The 14,682-nt window shown below is 47.1% G+C and overlaps 1 protein-coding gene across 10 annotated transcripts in view; it reads right to left on the reverse strand.

Moving 5' to 3' along the window:
* The window catches only part of LOC135902899 (neuropeptide F receptor-like), a 424,407-nt gene that overhangs the window by 46,296 nt on the left and 363,429 nt on the right, over positions 1 to 14,682 (reverse strand). For 8 of the 10 annotated variants that reach the window (XM_065433213.1, XM_070531292.1, XM_065433210.1 and 5 more), the window contains one exon: positions 764 to 806. The gene's annotated coding sequence lies outside the window, so the exon portion shown is untranslated. Of the gene's footprint in view, positions 1 to 763; positions 807 to 1,974; positions 1,996 to 14,682 lie in introns of those variants that run through there. The other 2 variants (XM_070531293.1, XM_065433211.1) reach the window with 2 other exon arrangements.

A 14,682-nucleotide genomic window follows, 5' to 3' on the forward strand; every position in this document is an offset into this window, starting at 1 on the left:
GACGACCCGGTAAGCAGCAGACGGCCACCAAGTGATCATGCGCACATCGTTCTGAGGCACTAAACCGCGGAAACGGGAACATAGGCTCCGTTTATTAATTAACTCCTCCATACTGTACGTCTGCTGCTACAATATCAACAAGGTCAACTGGTTTATATCTTCCCAAACATTATTAAAAGCGCAGCGCCAATTAGAGCCGCTTGATTCGCGGTGCACATGGGAGTAATCAGGCCGATAACGGCTGGTGTTTATCACGATACTCTGCAGGCGTCGTTGATCGCCTAGTCGTGCGCTGCTCTTAAGAGCTCCGAGCTCTGTATACGTCGCTAGAAAAATGGCGCGCATGAATGGCTCGCTGGATACCGTTCTTCAATTTGCCACGTGTGCAAGTGGCTGTGTAGATGTTTTCCATTGTGACAAGCTTTATCTAGATGCACAGGAGCGATATGTACCGCAGAGTGCGGTTAACTACTCTCTTTTACTCAGGTGAATATCGGTCGTAGTGGCCATTGCTACGAAACGCAAGATAGCAAAGATGCTTTTAAGTCGCAACGGGAAAGAGCAAGGCAAGTTTTCAGTACGGGTATGGCTCAAGCAACAGATGATTGACACTACTACCCGATAACTATTTACATATTGCCAAGTTCAACAATCTTTTTCCATATGATAGTCATGTTTGTCGAGAGAAAAACAACCCAATAAAACAAAAATGTGAGATTAATTGGTGGGTTGAGCAGGATAAAGCGGGTGCGTGATCACTTACCGATTGTCGTCGTACAAGCAATCTTCAGCAGCGTGACCCTCTGCTGCCAAAAAAGAAAGGAAAAACATAATCAGCCTTGTGTAGAATGATATACAGGGCTAATATTCTGCAAGTATTTTCCTTTGCGTTTCGCGATCGCCATCAACTCTGACACACGCCGCCCTTAATTAGAGCCGTTATCCAACCAATCGACCGACGAACCCATCGACCGACCGACTGGGCACAAATTATCAGCGTACACTTTTCAAAGGAGACACTGCACAGTGACACCACGTCGCCTTTACTGGTAAAGTATTGCTTAAAAAAACATTTCACGATAAAACGTTGATTCTTACGGCGGGAAATGAAGCCCAATCTCACATTTGAACATCCCTCCTAAATATCAGCGCCCACTTATCAGCGTGACGTCGCACATTTCACTTCTGTATGCAATAGAGTCCTTATTTAGGGATAAACAATCGGCTAGACCCGATATGATGCTATCAGAATCCATGACGTCCCAGAGAGCCGGTTCACAAACTTTAGAGCAACATCGTCACCTGCGTCCCGTTTTTTCGTCCCTTCTGTGCCCTTCCCTCCCCCGCCTCTCCCCTGCCTTACCAGGGATATTGTCAACGTAGGAGTGGCGTTTCACTATCACAGAAACGTAATTTACTAATACGGGTTTGCGCAACGTTCTCTTGCGCAATTTTGTCTCGGCGATGCACGCGTTATCGCGGAGGCTGCGGTCAGGCATGTATTTTCTATTTCACCCCGAGAACAGAATCCTAAGCACCAGTGCCACGACTCCACAGTATACAAGTCCGCTATGCGGGCGGCCATACAGTGCACAAGCTAGCGACTCCGATCCTCGAGCGCTGTTATGCGACAATTCCTTTTGCTCGAATACAGTTCGTTATTATCATGAACCAAACCAGCGAAATAGATGAAAACACAGGCGCGACGCAGCAAGGGGCCATGATGAAGCGTGAATTGAATTGAATGGGAATAAAGTGACTGCCTTCCCATTTAAAAGTCTAAACGCCAAGGCATAACCAACTCGTGAAAGCTGCTGTTGCGAAAGGGCATCGTTGACAGTCTGAGGCAATTTGCTTCAGCGCAGACATCCGAGAAACTTCCCGTCAGACAGATTTGGCCACTGTTGTTCGTTTCGCATCGCTCTGACCGCTTTAGCTGTTGTATGCAGCAAACGCAACAAATATAAAACGTACAGCAATTGTCCCGCATTTTCCTTGACCATTGCTCAACCTGACGTGACTGTTCGGCAATTCGCCATTCGTGTCCACTTTATCGTCGCGAAATTCACAACTGAGTTATATCGCTATAATAGTTCCATTATAGCGCAGTGAAAGCAACTGTTTGCATATATGGGTGCCAACAAGACAGATGATCGTCTCTGGCAGTTTAATGCAACAATGAAACTGAATAATCCATAAGAGTGCCTGCGCCAGGGCGACATGCGCAGAAGAAAGAGAGAGCGCGAAAGAAAGACCATGGAAATAGGCAGAAGTTGGGTGCTTGTTCAATCTGATTTTCTCGCAAGCAGAATTTTTGTTGTTGTTGTTGTTGTTTTACTTCTAGCTGCACAGCGACAGAAGTATCAATGCTTTTACAGTCCATACCATTCATGACAAGAAAAAGAAGGAATAAAAAGAAATATTCTGCGAGAGGAGGAAAAGTGAAAGCAACCACTACCTCGAGGCGGCAGGAAACCAGCCACGAAGGATAGCATGTTGCTTTCTGAATTCGCGCATAGCTTCACGTTGCTTTGTACTCTGTATAGAAACCCCGGGTGGTAAAAATGTGACAGCGAGTGCCCTACTATGCCGTGGCTCATAATAATATCATGGTTGTGACACGTAACGCCTCAGAGTATAATACATATGCACTATAATTTTCGCAATGAGAATCTTGAAACATGCGAATGCCAAGGCGCCAACTTCGGGAAAGAAACAATTCAAGTTGCCCGACTTGTGCGAGGAATGAAATTCAATCTTAGCAGGGACACACGAAGCTCCGAAACACGCTACGTTCAACAGAAAGAATGGACGCAGAGAGGCAATGGAGGATACGGCCCATTTCCTGCCGTCGCCCGTGTCGGGAGAAAATGTAGTTCACAGCCTAAAGAAGTGAGCCTTTTTTGTGCGACTTCGTTTTGTATTTTTGGCAGCAGCTCGAGCACGTCTCTCCCGCAGCTGAAGATCGAGTGTACTCTTGGCTGGAAGCAGCGTCAACAGAGCGTCAAAATGCGCCTCCGAACGAGCTACAGGTCGCCCGCTGTGTTCTGCCACTACAAGCGCGCGACCACACCGGCCGCTCAGAAACGCAAATTTTTGCGCACTTGCATGGTGTGTGCGTTTATCGTCCGAAAATAGCGTTCCGTGGTTCGTACGCTACTTTGGGCCGACTTCGCTCTCGCTTTCGCACTGCTGAAAGCAGGCTCGTGCATTCCCTCGGCTTCTTTCCTGTATTATCATCATTATTAGTATTATTAACTTATTTTGGGAGCGCCTGCGGCGATATTTCTACCAGGTTATTGTCGCTCTACAGGCGCATCGCGGATGATTACACTGTTCATAAACGATGGAACATTTCACGCTGGTTGAAGGATGAAGTCATCTACGCGAAAAGTGACCCATTTCACATGCTTGCTGTCTAATAAGTAAAGACATCTATAGCAAATAGCCCGTTATACCGAAGTAATCAATAATAACTACCTTCCGAGAGAAAAAAAAGGAGTTATGAGAAAAAATAAGTTTTGCCCGAACGACGACACACTGACAGTGATATGCTGATAGCAAGGCGACACCCAAGCTTCTCAGACGGTGTTGTAGCAATAGCAAAGTACTTTGTGAGAAGTTTATAAACAAAATAAAAAGTACACATAAGCCAGAGTGGACATGAACTTCGGCCCCGCAAAGTAGCAGTCGGCAGTTTCACATCTTAGCTAATTCTCGACGACACAAACGAGCACACAAATGCGACCAAGAAACGAAATTCCGTATGCCTCACAAGCACAAAAGAAGCCAAACGAACGTGGTGCACGGGATTCGCCTTGGTGTCGCATTCACCAAGCGTTATAGACGTATGATAGGTGGCAGTGATACTAGTCCAAACTGTAAATACTGTGAGGTGCCAGAAACACTTGATCATACATTTTGCGTGTGTCCCGCGTACGCGCAAGAACGACGGGAACCGGTCTCGTCCAGTGCAAACGTCGATAAGAAGCCGCTATCAGAGGAGTTTCTTTTAGTTCCTTGGTCTAATGCAGACAGCGCAGCCCTGACAACAAGTGCCGCTATAGCCTTTCTCCAAGTCACTGGGCTGGACGCACGGTTTTAGGGATGCTACAACTCTGAATTTGTATATACGCATTTCTTTCTGATACCATCATCATCATTCATCAGCCCTTTCTCTCCCCGTCCCTTTTCCCCAGTGTAGAGTATAGCAGGCTAGAGCAAGTTATAGCTCAGGCCAACCTCTCTGCCTTTCTGTAAATCTCTCTCTCTCTCTCTCTTTCATTCTTTCTTCAGTTTTTTTTGTCCTTTTCGTAAATGATGTTTATTGCAGCAAATGTAACATTCTATGCGAGCATTACAGTGGCAGAAGGCAATACATCTCACTCCAAAAGCTTTAGGAGGAACCGAAAAGCACGACGTGTGTAACCAGTACCAGGTAAAGAAAATAGACAGGACTTTGAAGAAAAACTTTCACTTGCACACGCATACCGTCTGATATTTGATTACATGCGGATTACATGCTCTTTTATATATTTTTTCCCGATTTGGCTGCACAGTCTAAGGAACACAGCAATATTGGACTGCAATGCTGAGCCCGTTGTTTCTTCGGCAGTACAGTATAGTCGAATGGTTCTTCACCTAAAGCGTGAACGTGTGAGCAAACAGAGTTTCAAGCAGACTTGTTCCCTTTGTTGAATAGTTGTCTGTCGTTGCCTCTCAGCCAGACCCATCTATGCTACAGTAGAGGAAAATACTACGCTTGGACAGCATGGTCACGCCGCCGAAGCTGCGATGAAGTTGGGTGACGCCACACTCTGCAGCTTGCGTGTACAAACCCGCACCGAGGTGAAAAAACCTTATTTAAGCCAGTGATAAGATGCTAAATACAGGATAGGAAGGACGAGAAAGAAATAGGTCGTGTCTCTCCGCTTGATTACACAGGAGTGTAGTTCACTCGTGTAGTTAACTACCTACACAGTTTCTACACACTACCTACACTACCTACACAGTTCACTACCTACACTCCTTTATTCACAACTTACACAGTAAATAAAGTTGTTGTCTTCTACTCTACAGGAGAGTGCTTCATGTGAATTTGCGATAATGTTTATTCCAATCGATACCTTGCATAATTGTGCAAGACTTGTGCATAATCTTAGCAATAAGCGCTATGGATTTTATTTGGGTAAATTTTTTTACTATAAGCGGTTTTCAGTGCAGTGCTGTAAAAAACGAAAACTTACCCAATATAAACTCCCTGACATCACACAAGCGCCACTTCCTTCGAAGAAACTTTCATTTTTTCATATAATATTGACCACAAAGGCCTTGAGGGCAGGAGCATTAAATTAGTAGCAGGGGTATTGTAGAGCCGTGGGCAAGGGCGAAATGGAGCAACAGAAATGAAAACAAATTTTGTGCAATCTGAAACCAATGAAAAGTCGCTTGTGTTTCTTTCATGAAAGACTCGTAACGCCTTCATGTTTGTCACATTACATTTACCAGCAATTAAAGTAATCAAAAGCTTCACAGAACTGGTTGGGATGCCTTGCTATGGCCCGCTGATCATTTCATTTTATGAAGGCTGGTAGCAGTGTTAACTCAAGGACTACCTAAATTTCGTTTCCACAGGATCTGTAAAATGTCAGTTCCCATCTCTAAATTCAAACGCAAAAGCGCAACTACTTAGTCCAGTGTTAACCGACAAAACAATTACTTCATCGGGCCTCATCGGGTTTTCATGCTTTCGCGGCTAGCACAGTCCTCATACCCGCCGTCCGTCAGTTGGTTGCGCTGCGACACAGACAGTTGGCGACACCTTTGGGGACCAGTCCGCGCAGGGAGGTTTCGGTGCACACTGGAAGTTTTAAAGCATCGTGAAGGTCGCATTCTACTGCAAAAATAATTTTAAAATGGTCTAGTAGCACATGAAATGTTGTGAGGCCACTATGAGAGGAGGCGAAGTAAGCTCCCCAGAGCTGAGGACCTCTCCGCTTTCTCCGACCAACGTAATATGTGCCGCTTGTGACGCACCTCTGTGGCCTTCCTTCGTGTCGGAGATGTGGGCCCCTTGCCGTTTCCACCACGCCGCATTAGGGGGAGAAATACTCGCCAGAAATGGCCCTGAACGAAGAAACTCAGCGTACAGTGCCGCTGTCTAGGTTGGATATCCGCCATTTTGAGACAACTATCTTCTCGCCGTTCTTTGGAGGAATGGTTGGATGGTGATAGAGCGAAGCTGGCAAATTGACCCGCACGGGCAATTCAACATAGCAGCCCTCCTCTTGCGACGTGTCTAGAGACACATACACAGAGAGATCGACTTCGACATAATGCGACATACGCAAATGCCTTTTTGTGCAGTATATGCTGCGTTACTTCTCCCGATTGCTGCTTTGGCCATGAAATGGAGAACACCCATAGCACGTCCTTCTTGAGTGACCAACGACCCCGCTGATAAAACAACATTAGAGGGTTTTAGTTGAGCGTCTTTACGGTACGCTCCGCTCCGCGTCGCCCTGCCAAGTCACAGTGGAGCGGCGGGCGATTTTCACGTTTTAGTTGTACGTTTAGCGTAGTGGAGCGGACCTTTCCCAGTTGCAGCGCTCTCTGGCTAACTTCAGGGTAATGAAAGAAAATAAAAACACCCTATTCGTCACTTTTATACAGTAAAACGTATATATATAATTTATTTGTGCATGAAGTATGTAGACGTGTGCTTGTAATGCGTTACAGATCCATTTTATGCAGTGGAAAATAAAGGGCCGTCTTGGAGAACCACGTGGTAGCTAGCGAGCTTGCTTTCTGCATCCAATCCAATCCTTTCGGACGCCAACGCTAGCCAACGTGCTGCGGAGCCCGCTCCGCTCAGGCAGCTTGTAAGCGGACCATGTTTCTCGCTTCGCTATACCGCTGGCGGCTAAGCGGAGTGCGCATGCGCATTCGCGCTTCCGCTCCGCTTAGCTGCTGAGCGGAGTGTAAAAACGCCAAACTAAAACACTGTATTAGCAAAACAGCTGGGAAGACTCGGCAAGCGCCTCATTATTATATAAAAAAAAATACTTGGACTGTGATCAGTGACTTCTTACTGCAAAAGACGAAGACCTTCTTTAAATATTTTCTGGTGTAGATACAATTTTAGATCTGTCGCGGGATGAGAATCCCGGCCTCGGCGGCCGCATTTCAATGGTGGCGAAATGCGAAAACACCCGTGTACTTAGACTTAGGTGCATGTTAAAGAACCCCAGGTGGTCAAAACATCCGGAGTCCTCCACTACGGCGTGCCTCATAATCAGAAAGTGGTTTTGGCACGTAAAAACCCCATAATTTTGTTTTTTAATTTTAGATATGTGCTTCTGATGAGTGGAGGAAAAAGAAAGCGCGAGAAAACTCTGTATTGAAACACAGAGACTTCTGCCGGCGTATATGTAGTGGAAGTGTACAGCTGTGTACGCAGTGGTGGCATTTATGTTCTGTATTGTCGACTGAGCTCGAATTTCTCTGTGTATGAGGACCTTCCATGCATCTTAGTAATCGGGTCGAGGAGCCTTCATTTAAGTGTAAAGACTGTATGCACAGCGTTTGTGTAGTAGTGTGTATTGTAGATGTTGATCAAACACTCCATCTCAGCAACTTAACTTTATTGTCTTTCACTTACTTTGATTTTAATATTCATTAACATTTTTTTCTTTAGAGAGAAATGAAGTAGGAAATATATTTTCTTACTCAATCCCTCTACAGCCACCCATTTAACAGAGTATAAGAGAACACAACTCAATTAATAACCGCGATAACTCGCCTGCGCGCTGTTTCGCAACTAGTTAAGGACGTTGTAAGCGGACATGCATAGCCAATCCCATGGAGGCGCGCATATTACGCATATAATCGCGCAGCGAGTACTCCATTGTTCTCTGAAGTGGAAAGTGCTACGCCATCACTGACCACGTACAACGTGATCTCTGGCGGGAACTTTAATTAGTTTCTAGGGTGAAATAGGATGAGCTCACTTAATTCGGTCCCCATCGCGACCGCCACTGTCGCCTCGTTTTGGGTTGCGACAAAACGAGGCCTTGTTAGGGATAGTCTCATATGTGTTTTGTTGCGGTGGCGTCGTTCGGCTGACCCCATTGTCTTCGTTGTTCTTTTTTCTCCGTCGCCGCAGCGGAGCAAAGTGGGAGAGACCAATACGTGACGGGCGAAACAAAGAGTCCAGCTCGCTACTGGCGAGGACTGCTTAGTATTTAAATGCGTGCGGGTCTTATTTCTGTTTTCTTTGTCCCGGCGTGAATGTGCACAGCACTCCGCCATTTATTTAATCGCGAAGATATTAAGCACGGTTAGAGGGAGATGAATCGCCGCGTAAACAACACGCAGGTGTTGTCGCTGGGAAACGCAAATAACGGGGGGACGGGCAAGTTCCGTATGCACGCAGATTTACCGACATGGTGGTATTTCAATTTTTTTTTCTCTAGAACGTGAATACGAGAAAGACGTCTTTTTTTTTTTTCTGCGGTGCAGGGTGGGGTGCTTTTTAGCGCGCAGTGCTCTGTGGCCGAATTTGTAAGAACGAGCTAAGTAAAAAAAAGTAAGAATAAAGGGCGCAGATCCAATCCACGTGTTGGAAGCTATGTGATGCGACGCTTTAGTGATGGGGTCCCACAAATGCTAAACAAATAAATGCGATGTATGCGATTGCGTTTAATTTCATCGTAACCAACGTGCAATTTCCTGGAATGTTTATGTTTATTCACGACAAACGTTACAACTCTATTCTCATCAAATGTATGTGGTTATGCACAACAACGCACATGTGGGACGAGGACCAAGGCGATGTATGATGCTTGTGAACAATGCGCGTCCAAAGACATGTCAGCATTCTATAGCCCACGTGTCACACTATAAGGCATACCACTCTGGAGAAATGGCAACGAATGGATACATACCCAGTTGGAAACCAAGCATGGGGGTTTATGCACATTGAAATGAAAATTATGCAGATCCCACGCACATGTTGGAATCTATGTCAAGCAAAGCTTCCGTAAAGTAGTTAATGAAATGCTATCAAGTTGGCCATTACATTCCTGCGTCTTTGACGCAAAGCACAGGCGCGCTTGTGCTTTAGTGCACCCCTGCCATATGCCATGCGAGAAATCTTGTATTGGCTTGTGTTTCTTCATTTCTTCTTATTCAGTTTAAATGTACCGGCTGCTTCTTCGCTGGTTCACTGTAGTGGGCATGTGCCATAGCATGAAAATTACATTCATCATCAACACGTGGCTGTCGTCGCAAGGAGCTAGCTAGAGATCTGTGCGCTGTAGAGATGAGCCGAAATTACATATAAAGGTTCTCTTTTTTGTATTTGTCGCGATATATTGTTTAAAAGTACGCAAAACAGAGGTGCGCGCTTTGGCATTACATTGTCGCTCAGGCTATTTCGCTGGAGCCCGGTTCGCATGCCTGTCAGGCGAGAAACCGGACAACTGACCGACGAGTCATGCTAAACACCGAGATGGCGATGAAAGAAACGTTTATTTAAAAAAAACAAATAAACAAACGTCGACATCAGGAGAGGCATTCTCCACTGCAATATAGACTCAACAGCCGCTTCCAACTTTAAAAAGAAAGAAAAAAAAACATCTGCAGTCCTGAGAGGATCGTTCCGAGGTCATTACATCAGAGTGAGAACAGGGCACAAAAAAGCATTTTCACGTGTCCGCCGTCATATTATCGGTGTGTAGGATGGCTAACTTTTTTTTCTATTTAATTACCATGCGATGCAAACTGATTGTTCGACGCACTAAAGTACTTCTTTCTCATTGTTTCTTATTACGTTACGGAGACGTACACAGTACTTCTAACGCATATTCTGTACACACACGGTGCTATTGATTGATGCAAAACGCACAGAGCAAGCATTCCGTGAGGAGACGATGAAAGCCGAGTCTATTTGTCGACGCGACCGCGGGGGGTCACTGGTGTAGTCGCTACTATTAGGGTTCGCCACTTCCATTTTTATAACACGGTCCTGAGAAGGCTGTAGAAGATTCGGCACTTTAGAAGTAGCTCTCAGATGTTTCTGCTGCAGAGCGCCTTTTTTTATGAAAACCTATCTCAAGCGCTTACGCTGGAAATTGAAACTCGAATATCATACGTGCGGCGCAACTGTGCCTGCTGTGAAGCCCCCGCATCAGATGCTCCCAAATGCTGTTTGCGTCTTCAACTTCTTGCGCTGTTGCTCAGGGCAAAATCTAACAACATTGAAGCGTGCCTGAAAAAAACCGGTGACTATTCCGCAGAAGGTACGCGATATGCATCGGCGAACTGTACTGGCAAGCTGAAACGAGATTATCCCTTCTTGTGGACGGGCTTCAATAAACGTGAGAGCAATTTAAAAATAGGACCCTAGAGATGAGGAAAATGTTGTCGCGTTTGCTTGTTTCGCTTCACCCGCCGTGGTTGCTCAGTGGCTATGGTGCTGGGCTGCTGAGCACGAGGTCGCGGGATCGAATCCCGGCCACGGCGGCCGCATTTCGATGGGGGAAAATGCGAAAACACCCGTGTGCTTCGATTTAGGTGCACGTTAAAGAACCCCAGGTGGTCAAAATTTCCGGAGTCCTCCACTACGGCGTGCCTCATAATCAGAAAGTGGTTTTGGCACGTAAAACCCCAAATATTATTATTGTTTCGCTTCAAAACTTGCTGCTACAGCGCCAGTGCCGGCGGGCGTCAAGACACGTGTGATACGAGTACCTCATATTGCATTGAATGCTATCACCGATAGCCGCTTTATCGGAATGGTGATGCCCGTTCAAGAGAGAGTCCTGCAGTCATGGTGGTGCCACTGAAGATGTTTTAGTTAAACAGAATGGCCATGGCCAAATAATGCGACTAATTAAATAAAAGGAAGTTATTCACATGCAGTTTCCCGCTCTCAAGACACGAAGATGCTCTCACTGTAATGGTAAACGTGAAAGAACGCGAGACGCCGAACGAATTGAAGGCAGACAAGACGTCGCTCGCTCACAGTTCATTTAAGTTTCGAGCAGGTAAGTACGTGGGCTCGACAGAGGGAGAATGAGCATGTAAGACACTGCACAAAAGCTGATGACTCTTCTGCGTCTTCTTGCAATGCGTCAGCATTAGGGGTGCGAAAGTGGAAAGTATTCAAAGTGAGGGAAGCTGGTCACGTGATAAAGGTAGTGTTACGTTTCGCCTGCGACGCGCGGTATAGCCGGCGCAGATGCAACGGACGCCGAGGCTTCATTCAAAGCGGCGGACATTTTGGCCCGTTCAGCGCTGCCGTAACGCCTCCTGCCAGGCGCGTCCAGGCATGTTTAAATGCCACGTGTCTTCGTGTGTGCGTGTGTGTGTGTGCGTGCATGTTGGTGCCCATGCTTGTCAAAGCGTGGCAGCCGGGGAGAGGAGCTCCCCCAACTGTGAAGCGAGGAGGTCTGACCAGCGCCGGCCCGGCGGATGCGTCACCATACTCGTCTCAACGTGTCTCTCAGCGTGTCCGTGCCCCGCCGTCACGGGCGCCTCTCGCAAGCCGTTCCTTCTTGCCCTCGGCTCCGAGAGTATAAAAGCAGCTGCCCCGGACGCCAAAAGAGAGGCACTGATTTCTTCCGTCGAGTAACGTGCTCTCTCGTCTCTCCACTTCGGTCGACCTGACCGGCCGCTCTTTTGCGATGCTAGAATAAACAAGTTGTTCTGTTAGCAGTCGACTCATGCTTTGCCAGGACCTTCGGATGCTTCCAGTTGTGCCCCAGGCCGCCAGGCCAACGCTACCCTTGGGGCTTGCGACCCAGATGCAACAGTAGGGATCGAATGGGAGGGCTTAGAAGAGCGTACACACACACACACACAAACTTAACGCCGCGCCGCCGCGCCTCACATGACTGCGCGACTGTCTTTTTCTTGCTTGTGGTTGTGCTGGTTGTGCTAGCGTAGTCGGCGTTGTTTCCTACTGTTGTGCTCCCGTGCCTATCCGAGATGGCGGATTCACCAGCGTCTACTTCGACAGTGAAGCGAAAAGCTTTGGACTTGGCCACGAAACTGTTGATTTTGAAAGACTTTTCCCAAGGCGCGAAAAACCACGAACTGGTGAGAAAGCATGGTATGTCGACATGGACAATATCCACGATACTGAAAGAGAAGAAGAAAATCTACAAGAGTGCTGGCACGGACTCCGTGACGAGGAAGCGCCTACGAAAAGCCATATACGCGGACGTTGAAGACTGTCAAGAATGGCGTGCTGCGAAACAAGATTGCCACACAGTTACGACAGGGCGACACGACGCGCACCTCTCCCTCTCCGTGGCTGCAGCTGGGAGGCGTTCAAAGAAGCGACCTTTGCGCTGGAATCCGCCGCCTTCCTCCAGCCCCTTCGACATTGTGACGGAACTAGTTCGGTGCGTGAACAATGATTCCGGAGTTCCCCAACGCGGAGCTGATTTGACACGCATGGACAAGCTGCCGCGGGAACGACGTATTTTTGTGCTTATCACGGTTCGGAGTGGCACGGAACAACGAGCGACCCTCGATCGGCAACGATAGTTCCCGGAACGGCACCCGCCAACGCCGTCGTCGGGCATCAGAGCGCGGTTGCCTTTGTGTACGTAAACTGTTCTGCAGAGCAGCGGCGAGTTGGTGATGAAAAAACGAACAGTCGCCGCGTCGTAGGACCGGCGGATCGAGTGTATAAAAACTGTGGTTGTGCGAATGCTAAGGACACTTCTCTTGAGCAGTCATGTTAGACTGAGTCACTTCTCTCATGCAGTCCTGTTGGACTAATACTCTTTTTCTCAAGCAGTCATGTTAGACTGATTTAATTTCTGTAAATAAACCCTTTTCCTCGTTCTCGATGAGAAGCAGTTCTTCACTTCATCAACGATCTCAGCGTAAATAAGTTGGACGACGGCATGGGCCAGCTACCTTCGAATTCATGCCGTACTCCAATCTTGGCAAAGGACCACGGACGATGGGATTGAGCCCCCAATCCTGACAACTGGCTGACAGCGGTGAGATGGACTTTGCGACATGGTGCTGTATCTGCGGTGAGAGCTTGGTTTTTGCTTTGACTCTCTAGGCTTCATTTTGGGGTTGTTCTGTTTAGAACAGTAGGGAAGCTAGATTGTTGTGTGTTAGCTAGGTTGTGTTTTCCTAGCTAGATTTAGAGAGCAGAATCAAGGCAGTAAAGCAGCAGTCATGGAGTTAAGGACACTGCTGAGAGACGAGTTGTTGATTGTTAGTGAGGAACTGGGCCTAGATGTACGCAAGGAAATGCTCAAATCGGAATTATTGGAGCTAATTTCCAATCAGGCCAGTGAGGAAGATATTGAAATGGGAATGGAACTTCTCAAAAAGAGAGAGAAACGGGAAAGAGAAAGAGAAGAACGGGAAAGAGAAAGAGAAAAGCGAGAGAGAGAGGAACGCGATAAAGATCGCGAGTTTCAGTTAAGGAAAATGCAACTTGAACTTGAAAGCAAACGTTTGGAGTTGCCTCAAGGAAGTGAAGGCGCTCTGGGTCGATCAAGTGAGGCAGAATCGTACCGCATGGACAGGCTATTAAAGCCATTTGAGGTCGGGACCGACATAGGCTTGTTCCTAAGCAATTTTGAAAGGACTTGCGAGAAGATGAACTTCGGCCCGAGTACATGGCCACAGCGGTTGCTGTCTATGTTGCCGTGTGAGGCGGCGGAAGTAATCGCCAGACTGAGTGTGCAGGATGCATATGATTATGCAAAAGTTAAGGCTAGTCTCCTGAAGAAATACCGCCTTTCAGCCGAAGCTTTTCGGCAAAGGTTTAGGAGCACAGGCAAGAAAGATAGCGAGGGCTATCCGGAGTTTGCATATAGCTTAAAGGCCAACCTAGTCGAGTGGCGTAAAAGCGCGGAAGCGTACAACAGCAGAGACATGATCATTGAATGCATGTGTCTAGAGCAGTTTTACAAAACCATCCCCCAAGCTGTGAAACTGTGGGTGCAAGACAGAGGTAATGTAAACACTGTGGAAAGGGCGGCTGAATTAGCCGAAGAGTACGCAACCCGTAGAAAGTTGAACGCCGAGGAGGGAAACTGGGACGGTCGAAATGGACCGCGGAAACCATTTCCGTTCAAAAAGGGTGCGCAAACTAGACGATCAGAGCCTGTAGACATGGCGGAAAAGCCCGCAGAAAAGAGCGAGGAGAAACTTAACGGAGAAACCGCACAAAAAGAACAGAAAAGAAAATTCGAATCTGTTAGACCAATTCGCTGTTACAAATGCCACAAACTGGGACATATAGCTGTAAACTGCGAGAAGTCTAGCGTAGTTTTTTCCTACGTGGAGGAAAAAGATGAGAATATGGAACTTTTAAGTCCATATCTCCACGACCTGCAAGTTAATGGAAAACCATGCCGAGTGCTAAGAGACAGTGCCGCCACGCTGGACATTGTCCATCCGTCTTACGTGATGGTAGATGACTTCACCGGAGAAGTAGCATGGATAAAACAGGTTGTAGAAAAACACAGCGTGTGTCTGCCCATGGCCAAAGTCAAAATCAGTGGACCATTCGGGGAGCTAGAGACTGAGGCTGCAGTTTCCAAATTTTTGTCACTGCAGTATCCCTACATCTTTTCGAATCGTTCGAATCAGTTACTGCGTGACAGAGGGCTCAAACTGGGAGAGGGCATAGTACAGGCA

The sequence above is a fragment of the Dermacentor albipictus genome, chromosome 1 (genome assembly GCF_038994185.2).
Source record: "Dermacentor albipictus isolate Rhodes 1998 colony chromosome 1, USDA_Dalb.pri_finalv2, whole genome shotgun sequence".
In the NCBI taxonomy this organism is placed as follows: domain Eukaryota; kingdom Metazoa; phylum Arthropoda; class Arachnida; order Ixodida; family Ixodidae; genus Dermacentor; species Dermacentor albipictus.